The sequence below is a fragment of the Xenopus laevis genome, chromosome 7L (genome assembly GCF_017654675.1).
Source record: "Xenopus laevis strain J_2021 chromosome 7L, Xenopus_laevis_v10.1, whole genome shotgun sequence".
In the NCBI taxonomy this organism is placed as follows: Eukaryota; Metazoa; Chordata; class Amphibia; order Anura; family Pipidae; genus Xenopus; species Xenopus laevis.
Window position 1 is genome coordinate 27,680,824 of NC_054383.1, and position 11,114 is coordinate 27,691,937.

Genomic DNA, 11,114 nt, shown 5'->3' on the forward strand with positions numbered 1-11,114 from the left:
ATTTCCATAGGGAGCTTCGTTCCTCTAGGTCAGTGATCCCCAACCAGTGGCTCACAAGCAACGTTTTGCTCATCAACCACTTGGATGTTTCTCCCAGTGGCCTCAAAGCAGGTGATTGTTTTTGAATTCCAGGCTTGAAGGCAAGTTTTAATTGTATAAAAATCAGCCTGTAGGCTGCAAGTCCACAAAGGGGCTTCCAAATAGCCAATCACAGCCCTTATTTTGCACCCCATGGTATTTTATAATGCTTTTGGTGCTCCTCAACTCTTTTTACAGAGTTTTTTTACCCATGAGTGTGGCTCACGGGTAAAAAAAAGGCTGGGTCCCTGCTTATAGGTCATAAGACTAATAAGTCACCTGTAATGGGACATCTATATTTCAACTCATTCTAATCCTACACCCACCCAAGTACTAAACCCAGACTTCCTACTGACAGACAATAAGCCTCCCCCATATATTCATGTATATTCTATAAATGTAAGTCCCTTGCCAGTAAGTACACACATTTAATGGATGAACAGGGAAACAGAGCTGCCAGTTCAACCTCCACTTTCTTTCTGACCTCAAGTAGCAGCTGTAGTGTTTATTGCTTCTTTCCCAAATGTCAGCCAAATTCTTTTTTTTTCCCAACTCTTGTTTGGAACAAATCCAACAGGAAGGAAAATATTACTGTTCTGATGGGGAAATCCTACTGCTCCCTCCTCTCTCTAGTTCAGCGTCCTCTTATCAACCACTGCAGAAATCACCGTGTTATCATTTGGATGGACCTAGAGGGGAACTTATTTCTAATGTTTGTACTTGCCTTTCCTAGATTTGCACACAATTATTATTTCCCATTTGTGGTGCCCAAATTTCCCAACTTTATGCACAGTGATATTAATATTAAAGGGATACTGTCATGGCAAAAAAAAAAATTTTTTTTCAAAATGAATCAGTTAATAGTGCTGCTCCAGCAGAATTCTGCACTGAATCCATTTCTCAAAGGAGCAAACAGATTTTTTTATATTCAATTTTGAAATCTGACATGGGGCTAGACATTTTGTCAATTTCCCAGCTGCCCCATGTCATGTGATTTATGCTCTGATAAACTTCAATCACTCTTTACTGCTGTACTGCAAGTAGGAGTGATATCACCCCTCCCCCCCCCCAGTAGCCAAACAAAAGAACAATGGGAAGGTAACCAGATAACAGCTCCCTAACACAAGATAACAGCTGCCTGGTAGATCTAAGAACAACACTCAATAGTAAAAACCCATGTCCCACTGAGACACATTCAGTTACATTGAGAAGGAAAAACAGCAGCCTGCCAGAAAGCATTTCTCGCCTAAAGTGCAGGCACAAGTCACATGACACGGGGCAGCTGGGAAATTGACAAAATGTCTAGCCCCATGTCAGATTTCAAAATTGAATATAAAAAAATCAGTTTGCTCTTTTGAGAAATGGATTTCAGTGCAGAATTCTGCTGGAGTAGCGCTATTAAATGATGCATTTTGAAAAAAAAAAATTTCCCATGAGATTATCCCTTTAATTAAACACAGATTATACTACTGTTATTACTAAAGACTTACTGGCAGTTATTCTTATTTACTTTTCATCTATAATTGAGCAGTGGTAGTTTTAGCATTTTTTTGTGCAATGGGAAACCACCCTATTTTTCCCCCTAAAAAGTTAAAGGTGAACCTTCGCTTTAAGGAGATTATCAAAATCCAAATTTTTCCGATTTTTTAAATAAAAAAGTCTGACCAAACTAGAATCCACGATTTACCCTTCTTTAGCGATAAAAAAAACACGAAAAAAATCGGATCAACAAAAAACGAGACTTCTTCGAATTGTCGCTCTTGACGCCTGGAAGGTCCGAATGTTTTTGTGAAAACGGCGGAAAAATCCCAAATGTTCGGATTATCGTACAACTTTAATAAATAACCCCCTAAAGGTTGTAATTGTACTTGTAGAGGAGACTGTTCTCTGATATTCATTATTATTTCTATAATGCTGACATATTCCCTGCACCAAAAGAGCTTACAATCTAATGTTCCTTTCACACAACTATAAGAAGCCAATTAAGCTGCCAGTATACTTTTTGAGCTATGTTGAATGAGATTCAGAATAGGCTCTGGTATGTCAAGTAAACGAAGCTCAAGCAGACCCTCACCAGCCCACTAAAGAGTTATATCTAACAGTAGCCCCTCTGGCATTTGCCGGTGACCACAAACTGCCAATCTGGCCTGATGCTGGCCCCACAAGTATGTACAGGTTATAGGATAATAGTCTTGATATTTAACGGGGCACCTTCAAAAAAGTTTTCTCTGTTGTTGCAGTTGGCCATGCTTGGGGCACACGCATGTTTATAATGTGTGTGTGTCCTGGCTCGTTCAGTATGCGTGTTGACCAGTACCATGTCACGTGTATGCACCCCTAGCATGGCTGCCGGCTCAGGACTATGTATCTCACTATAACGGAGACTTGTTGCAACTATAATGTGAAAGTAAATCCTGCTTATCAATAGGCTCCATGTATCTTTAAGTCGCACCTTTATGATGAGTTTCAGTTTCCTATAAATGAAGAGAATGTTCCTTTCCAGCCACTGTTAGTATCAGGGAGTGTTGGGTTACCTTGAGCTACGTTTGAATACTCTATGAGCCAAGTTCTCCACCTACAGTTGATTGCAAAAGTTTGGGTGCCCCTTGCCAAATAACAGATTCAATTAAGTGATAAGCAGCAATAAATACTGCAGGAATCACTGTGTTAAAAAGCAACATATTTGCAAACGTTAAAGGGCAACTATCGCAGTAAACTCTGATTGGGGGAAAAAAAACAGTACTATTTTTGTGGAAAAAATGATAGGTGCCATATTTCAACAACTTTAAAATATTGAAGGAAATAGAAACCGTGGCATGTATTACAGCCTTTAATAGAAAGATAAGTAATAAGTTAAGTTGGCCATACACTAGAAAATTTGCTTGTTTGTTGCCAAACAAGTGGATCTTTCTCCCAACATGGTCACGTAAAATGGATGATATTGGGCTAATCTAATCATATAGACCTAGGGCCAAGCAGTTGGATTACAACAAGAATAATAGCTGTTTGAACAAAAAACTCAAAATCAAACCTGCTTAATCGACATCTGACCGATTTTTGGATGGGCTTGTCAGAGGCTCCCATATATGGGCAGGTTAGCGGTCTGAAGGACTTGAATCAGCATCTTAAAACTGCCCCAGTATTCCCACATTTTAACAGTAACAATACAATTTAGCACAGTGCACTCATTTTTTGGTTGACAGGGTGAGTGACGCCCTCCCAAGTGGCCGTAGAGGGATCTAACACCCCTGTGCTGCATTGCTCTTTGCAGTGTTTACCCACCACAATAAAAAGGTTGCTCTCTAAAACTCAAAACACTCTATTGGGACAAATTCTAGCAGTAGCAAGAATTAACTTGGCAAAACATTGGCTTCAAAAGACTATTGCTACGCAAAGCATTATAGAAAGAATAAACCACACACAGAATCTCTTGTACTTAACGGCTTTATTGGAAGATGCTGTAGAGAAACATACGCATATATGGTCCCCATGGAATGCTTTCATGCAGTCGCGGGTAACAACCAGCAGTCAAGACGATTGTAGTACTGAGAATGTTGGGAATTGAAATGCACTGGAATGAACATTCTAAGGTGGTTCTTCTCCTTTACTAACATCCCCTCCCCTATACTGAAGATTATACTGACCTAACCAAAGCTTGTCAATTGTTATTGCATATTTCTTTTTCTGAAAATAAAAGAGATTTAAAAAAAAAAAAAAAGGTTGCTCTCTATTCAAGGCCTGGGCTGGCAATCTGTGAGTTCTGGCAAATGCCAGAGGGGCTGCCATAAGATGCCATAGACAGTAACTACTTAGTGGGCTGGTAGGGGTTCTTTTTTGGGCCTCTGTGTAGTAGAAATGCCAGAGCCTATTTTGAAACTCAGTTTGGGTCTGTTCCTTTCTACTCCTAGGGGCAGATTTACTAAGGGTCGAAGTGAATTTTCGAAGTTAAAAACTATTTTTTGGGTACTTCGACCATCGAATAGGCCTAAATTCGACTTTGATTCGAAGTACTGTCTCTTTAAAAAAAACTCGACTTCCACACTTCGCCACCTTAAACCTGCCAAATTGCTATATTAGCCTATGGGGACCTCCTAGAACACATAGCCAACATTTGGGTATGTTTTTAGAAGTCGAAGTAAAATCGTACGATTAAATCGTTCGATTCGAATTACGATCGTACGTTCAGAGTACGATGTTAAAAAATCCTTCGACTACGAATGTCGAAGTAACCTATTCGATGGTCGAATTTCGCAGTTTTTTGCACTTCGAAATTCGACCCTTGATAAATGTGCCCCCAAGTGTTATGGTGGTGCCCCAAGAAAAGGCACACAGCTATCCACCTCTTGAGTGTATATGTTCTCACCTAGCAAAGACATGTCACATGAACTTCAGAAATACCACTTTACTTACGCTGCTGCTTCATCAACATTCCACACCGGCCATTGAGTTTACAAACACAATGAAGACAAGAAAAAAACATCCAGGAAAAAAGTGCATTACACTTTTTGTGCCCGTTATGTGGATAACAACGACGTGCATTTTAATCCCCGATTTTTCTTTTAATCATTATGTTCACTTAAAACAAGCTATTTTTGGGGTATCAATTTGTATCAGTGACAGGGTTTTTATTAAGTTGGTATTTGATGAATAATGGTGGCTGGTCTTCTAGTTATCTGACTGGTTGGTAAAACTGACAGCTCAATTGCCCAATCAAGAGGATGTGATAGGAAGCAAGGAGGAGTTGTAGGTTCCTCATCAACCTGTCAAATACAAACATCGGTTTTATAGGGTAGCAGCCCGTCTATCATAATCCCTCCCCTTGAAGTGCCATGTATGGGCTTGGAGTCTTTGTAGATGATAAACTTGGCTGTAGCAAGCAATGCCAGTCAGCAGCATCAAGGGCAAATAAGGTCTTGAGCTGTATTAAAAGGGGCATAGAGTCACGGGAGGAGGGGGTCATTCTTCCACTGTATAGAGCACTTGTAAGGCCCCATCTAGAATATGCCGTACAGTTTTGGTCTCCATCACTCAAACAGGACATTATTGTATTAGAGAGGGTACAGAGAAGGGCAACTAAGCTGGTAAAAGGAAGTGAAAATCTTAGCTATAAGGAAAGACTGGCCAAATTGGGGATGTTCACGCTGGAGAAGAGGCGCTTAAGGGGTGATATGATAACTATGTATAAATATATAAGGGGATCATATAATAATCTCTCTAATGCTTTATTTACCAGTAGGTCTTTCCAGCTGACACGAGGTCACCCATTCTAATTAGAAGAAAAGAGGTTCCGCCTAAATATTCGGAAGGGGTTTTCTACAGTGAGAGCTGTGAAGATGTGGAATTCTCTCCCTGAATCAGTTGTACAGGCTGATACATTAGATAGCTTTAAGAAGGGGTTGGAGGACTTTTTAGCAAGTGAGGGAATACAGGGTTATGGGAGATAGCTCATAGTACAAGTTGATCCAGGGACTAGTCAGATTGTCATTTTGGATTCAGGAAGGAATTTTTCCCCCTCTGAGGCAAATTGGAGAGGCTTCAGATGGGGTTTTTTGCCTTCCTCTGGATCAACTGGCAGCTAGGCAGGTTTGTATGCTCCCTCTTATTTTGCCTCATTGCTTATGTTGTCATTTTATGTGTTCCACATGCCTTTATGCTTATCCTGATGAAATTTCAATGATCAGATAAGATTTGGGGGGGGGGGGTGTAAGCTGCAGACCAATGATTTGTCAACAAACATTAGTCAAATAACCTCCTCCTGGTTGAGAGAATTATTTCAGAAAGTTTTGTTGCATTGTGTCCCAAAGAATAAGTGTAACATGAAATAAGGGGCCTGAGATAGACTGGGACATTGCACTTGGGGTCTAATGTTGTTTTTGAACCAAAAGCAGTAGTTGACCTCCTCCTGGATGAGATAATTGTTTCTCTGAGGTTTCTCTGCAGTTGATCAGGACAATGCCAAGAAAAAAACCCACAACGGGACACACTTATTTTACCTTGGAGAAAAAAAATTGTATACATGGGCATACATATTCTACCTCTTTTATCCACATTCTCCTTATGTAGGTCCTATTCCATCAGCAGTCTGGCCAATAATTTCACAGGCCACATGTTCCTTCTCAGCAAAAAGGGATACTGGGATTCTTCTTTACCGCAGCATTGGTCCAGAGGAAAAATAGCACACAGATCAGCAACTAAAGCTCCAAGGGGAGCCTGCAATTTAAATATTAATTTAATGACACTTTCAATATATATTTCTGTTTATAAACCACCTTAGATTTACATAATGCAACATAAACAGATTGGATACTGAAGCCACTTCTATCTTCTGTCTAACCCTACCTATCTCCTTCAGTTAGATAATAATTGTCCAAGTTGCACGACATGACCAATCATTAACTAGGTCACTACGACGCATCCTACTGACATGCATTTTGCCTCACTAACTGGGCTTTGTCATACTGAAAATAATGATTAAACAAGATGCTGAACTGGTTCTAAACAAATGTGGGACACATATCATTGTGACATTTATATTCTATATGTACAGTATATAGCGCATCAGTCCCTAAGCTCAGTAAGTGACAGCAGCACAGAGCATGTGCAGTGAATCAGCAGAAAAGAAGATGGGGAGCTACTGGGGCATCTTTGGAATCTTCACTTCTAAAGGGCTGTGGTTGCCGTGGGCTGGTACAGACACAACACTTAGGGGCACATTTACTTAGTTCGAGTGAAGGAATAGAATAAAAAAAAAACTTTGAATTTCAAATGATTTTTTTGGCTACTTCGACTACGACTTTGAAGCGAACTAAAAATCGTTGGAGTATTCGACCATTCGATAGTCTAAGTACTGTCTCTTTTAAAAAAAACTTCGACCCCCTACTTTGCCAAGCAAAACCTACCGAACCTCAATTTCTAACAAATTTTTGGTCGACGGAAAATCGTTCGATCGATGGATTAAAATCCTTCGGATCGTTCGATGCGAAGGATTTAATCGTTCGATCTAACGATTTTTCCTTCCATCGAACGAATGGCGGTAAATCCTTCGACTTCGATATTCAGAGTCGAAGGATTTTACTTTTGATAGTCGAATATCGAGGGTTAATTAACCCTCGATATTTGACCCTAAGTAAATGTGCCCCATAATGTACAACATTTCTAGCCTACTTTTTTGGCTAAGCTTTAGTTCTCCTTTAAAACACGGTGAACCAAATTTTGGGGTGATTCTGCAACATAATTTGGGTCCCCTGAGAAAAAAGTTCCACTGCTTATATGGGGAATTCACTGCATAAGGCAGACAGAAAAGCTTATGTGCATCTGCTTTAGGCTAGGGCCATACAGGGCAAAAATGAGCCTTCTAATATCCACAAGCTGATTTCAGCCCACTAGCAGAATCCTCTTCTGTGTTTGTGTTTGTTCTGGTGCGAACACACTCAGCGGATTTCAGCTAAAAAAAATTCTTGCGTTTCTTTGCTGAAATCCAACAGGCATAAAAAGTACCTGCCAGAGTTTATTTAGCATAGCCTAACCCCAGCCCCTATAAGCCTAGTAATTGAAAGGTGGGGTCAGGGTGGGACCCATAAAGAGGAGGCCAAAATGTTCAGATATATATTTGGTAATATGTTTACATAATCATTCTTTTACAGATATAGTACACAAACCTTCAGAGATTGCATGGCAGCTATTATTTATATAACAATAATGTTCTATACACACAATAAACTGGACCTTTATGGCAATGGTTCAAAGGAGATCACTTGCCTGCTGCAAATCTCCTCTTATACTTTGTGGTCAGTTTATATCGACACAAATAATAGCTAGAAATACCAAATGAATCAGACTTCCTTTAATGCAGGTGATATCAGAATACACATTTACATCTCATGCAGATAAAACCTTTTTTTGGCACTGGCTGCATAGGAGAACATTTTTTTTTTTTACAGTATAACAGCAGTTTTCATTGAAAATCACATATAACTCTAGCCCTTATTAAGCTAAGTTTGACTTGCTGGGTGACTGATGGGATATAAATGATTTAGATGGAATTGGCATACTCCCTACAAGAAGCAAAGTATGGCAGGAATTCCAGCAATGTATGGTCACTTTACACTAAGCGGACAAATCCCTACATATACGCAAATCAGGAAGGATGATAATCATACATTGGGGCTCGGTCTTTTAACAAATATGTTAAATAATTCTATTCAATCAAATCACCAGCTCAGTGTAACTAAAGGGAAGGCTTCTACAGGGCCCTCTATAATGTTCCTCACCCTCCAACATTAGAGGGTTAAAAAAAGTCTAGCAGACTACATAGAAAAAAAACAGTTACTTTTACATCTTTTTCCTAAAATATACTAATGAAAACATAACTATCAACTAGAAAGCATTCTCAAACAAGCAGAGAGAAAGGGACCCTTCATTAACAGAAGCACAGGAACCTCTTTAATTGTAAAATAAGAAATCAGATCCTTAGAGATGCACAGACAAGTCCTTTTTTTCATAATGTACCTGTACTTAAAGGGATACTGTCATGGAAAAAAATTTTTTTTTCAAAATGAATCAGTTAATAGTGCTGCTCCAGCAGAATTCTGCACTGAAATCCATTTCTCAAAAGAGCAAACAGATTTTTTTATATTCAATTTTGAAATCTGACATGGGGCTAGATATATTGTTAATTTCCCAGCTGCCCCAAGTCATGTGACTTGTGATCTGATAAACTTCAATCACTCTTTACTGCTGTACTGCAAGTTGGAGTGGTATCACCCCCTCCCTTTTCCCTCCCAGCAGCCAAACAAAAGAACAATGGGAAGGTAACCAGATAGCAGCTCCCTAACACAAGATAACAGCTGCCTGGTAGATCTAAGAAGAACACTCAATAGTAAAAACCCATGTCCCACTGAGACACATTCAGTTACATTGAGAAGGAAAAACAGCAGCCTGCCAGAAAGCATTTCTCTCCTAAAGTGCAGGCACAAGTCACATGACCAGGGGCAGTTGGGAAATTGACAATATGTCTAACCCCATGTCAGATTTCAAAATTGAATATAAAAAATCAGTTTGCTCTTTTGAGAAATGGATTTCAGTGCAGAATTCTGCTGGAGTAGCACTATTAACTGGTGCGTTTTGAAAAAAACATGTTTTCCGATGACAGGATCCCTTTAATGTTTAGTGGTTACAGACTGGGGCAGCTGGGATATGTATGGTATAAACAGATTAATGTCCACCTCTACAGCCAGCAGCTGCTGCAGAACCTTGTGGAACTGTAAACGCAACAAGATCTGTAGCCTCTATTTCTAACTTGTTCAAGCCTAAACATTACATTGCATTGTCCAACAAGGTAGGTTAACGTTTTGGCTGGCAAAGGTCACAAACCTCTGAATAAAAGGCTCACAAGCCAGTCCTTAAATCTCTGTGCAGTTTATGCCATTGTGGAGTCAAAATACTCTGAGACACAAATTAGATATTGGAACAATCAAATGAAGGAGATTTTTTTTTTCTCCTAAAGGATTAGAATCACATGAAAGTCATCATGGGCACGTCCAACCTAATATAATTAGGCTTTCTTCAGGACAATCAGTCTCTCACAGAGAAATGCCCCCCGGCTTCCCAGAAGATGTGGCTGCATTCCACTGGGTCATAGACAAATATATGAACAGAAGATTTAATATAAGCTTTGAGAATAAAAAAAAAAAAGCCAAAAACATTCACAAATATTAACTTTCTGCAGTGCGACAATCTTATTTCTTGCAATTACATTCTAAATTGTGAGCAGTTCAAAATAGTTTTCTAAACATTAATAAAAAAAAGTCAAGCGTAAGTGTTTAGAGAAAGATGTGAAAGGGCACAAAGTGAGGTGCTTTTAGGGCAGAGACACACGTGGAGATTAGTCGCCCTGCGACAAATCGCCTCTTCTTCGGGTGACTCATCTCCCAGAACTTTCCTTCCTGCCACTAGATTATAAATCGCCTGCGGGATGGCACTCTGAGTGCTTTTTTTTTCAGAAGGAAACTTCGGAATACTTTGGAAAACTAAGCACTCCAAGTGCCATCCCACCAGCAATTTAGATGCCGGGAAGGCAGTTCAAGGAGGTAAGTGCCTGAAGAAGAGGCGATTTGTCGCTGGGCGACTAAATCTTCCCGAATCTCCACGTGTGTCTCTGCCCTTACAGTAATCCTAAACGTATAGGAGGAGTGCTTAGCAACAAGCAAACCATACAGTTTGGTGAGATGCATGGCAGCTCCCACCCCAGTGTAAATACCACCTTCAGTGTAAGCTATTAGCAGCTTTTTGGCCTGGTCACGCTGGGAGTTACAGTTTGGCACAGGTTATTTCTCCAGCTTCCCAATAACAGAATATGTGGACAGTATGTGGGGGAATGTAATTAAAGTCGCAAAGAGAAAAACAATTTGCAATAAGAATAAAAATTCACATCTCGCAATATAACACTCTTCCTTAAAGGGATACTGTCATGGGAAAACATGTTTTTTTCAAAACGCATCAGATAATAGTGCTGCTCCAGCAGAATTCTGCACTGAAATCCAAGAGCAGATTTTTTTATATTCAATTTTGAAATCTGACATGGGGCTAGACATATTGTCAGTTTCCCAGCTGCCCCAGTCATGTGCTCTGATAAACTTCAGACACTCTTTACTGCAAGTTGGAGTGATATTACAATGTGAAGGTAACCAGATAGCAGCTCCCTAGCCAAGTAACACCGAGACTGATTCAGTTACATTAAGTAGGAGAAATAACAGCCTGCCAGAAAGTAGTTCCATCCTAAAGTGCAGGCACAAGTCACATGACTGGGGCAGCTGGGAAATTGACAATATGTCTAGCCCCATGTCAGATTTCTGAATTGAATATAAAAAAATCTGTTTGCTCTTTTGAGAATTGGATTTCAGTGCAGAATTCTGCTGGAGTAGCACTATTAACTGATTCATTTTGAAAAAAAGATGTTTTCCCATGACAGTACCCCTTTAAACTGTTAATGCATTGTGAATTGCACACTTTTAAGAAGTGATTGAAGGTGTCGTAAT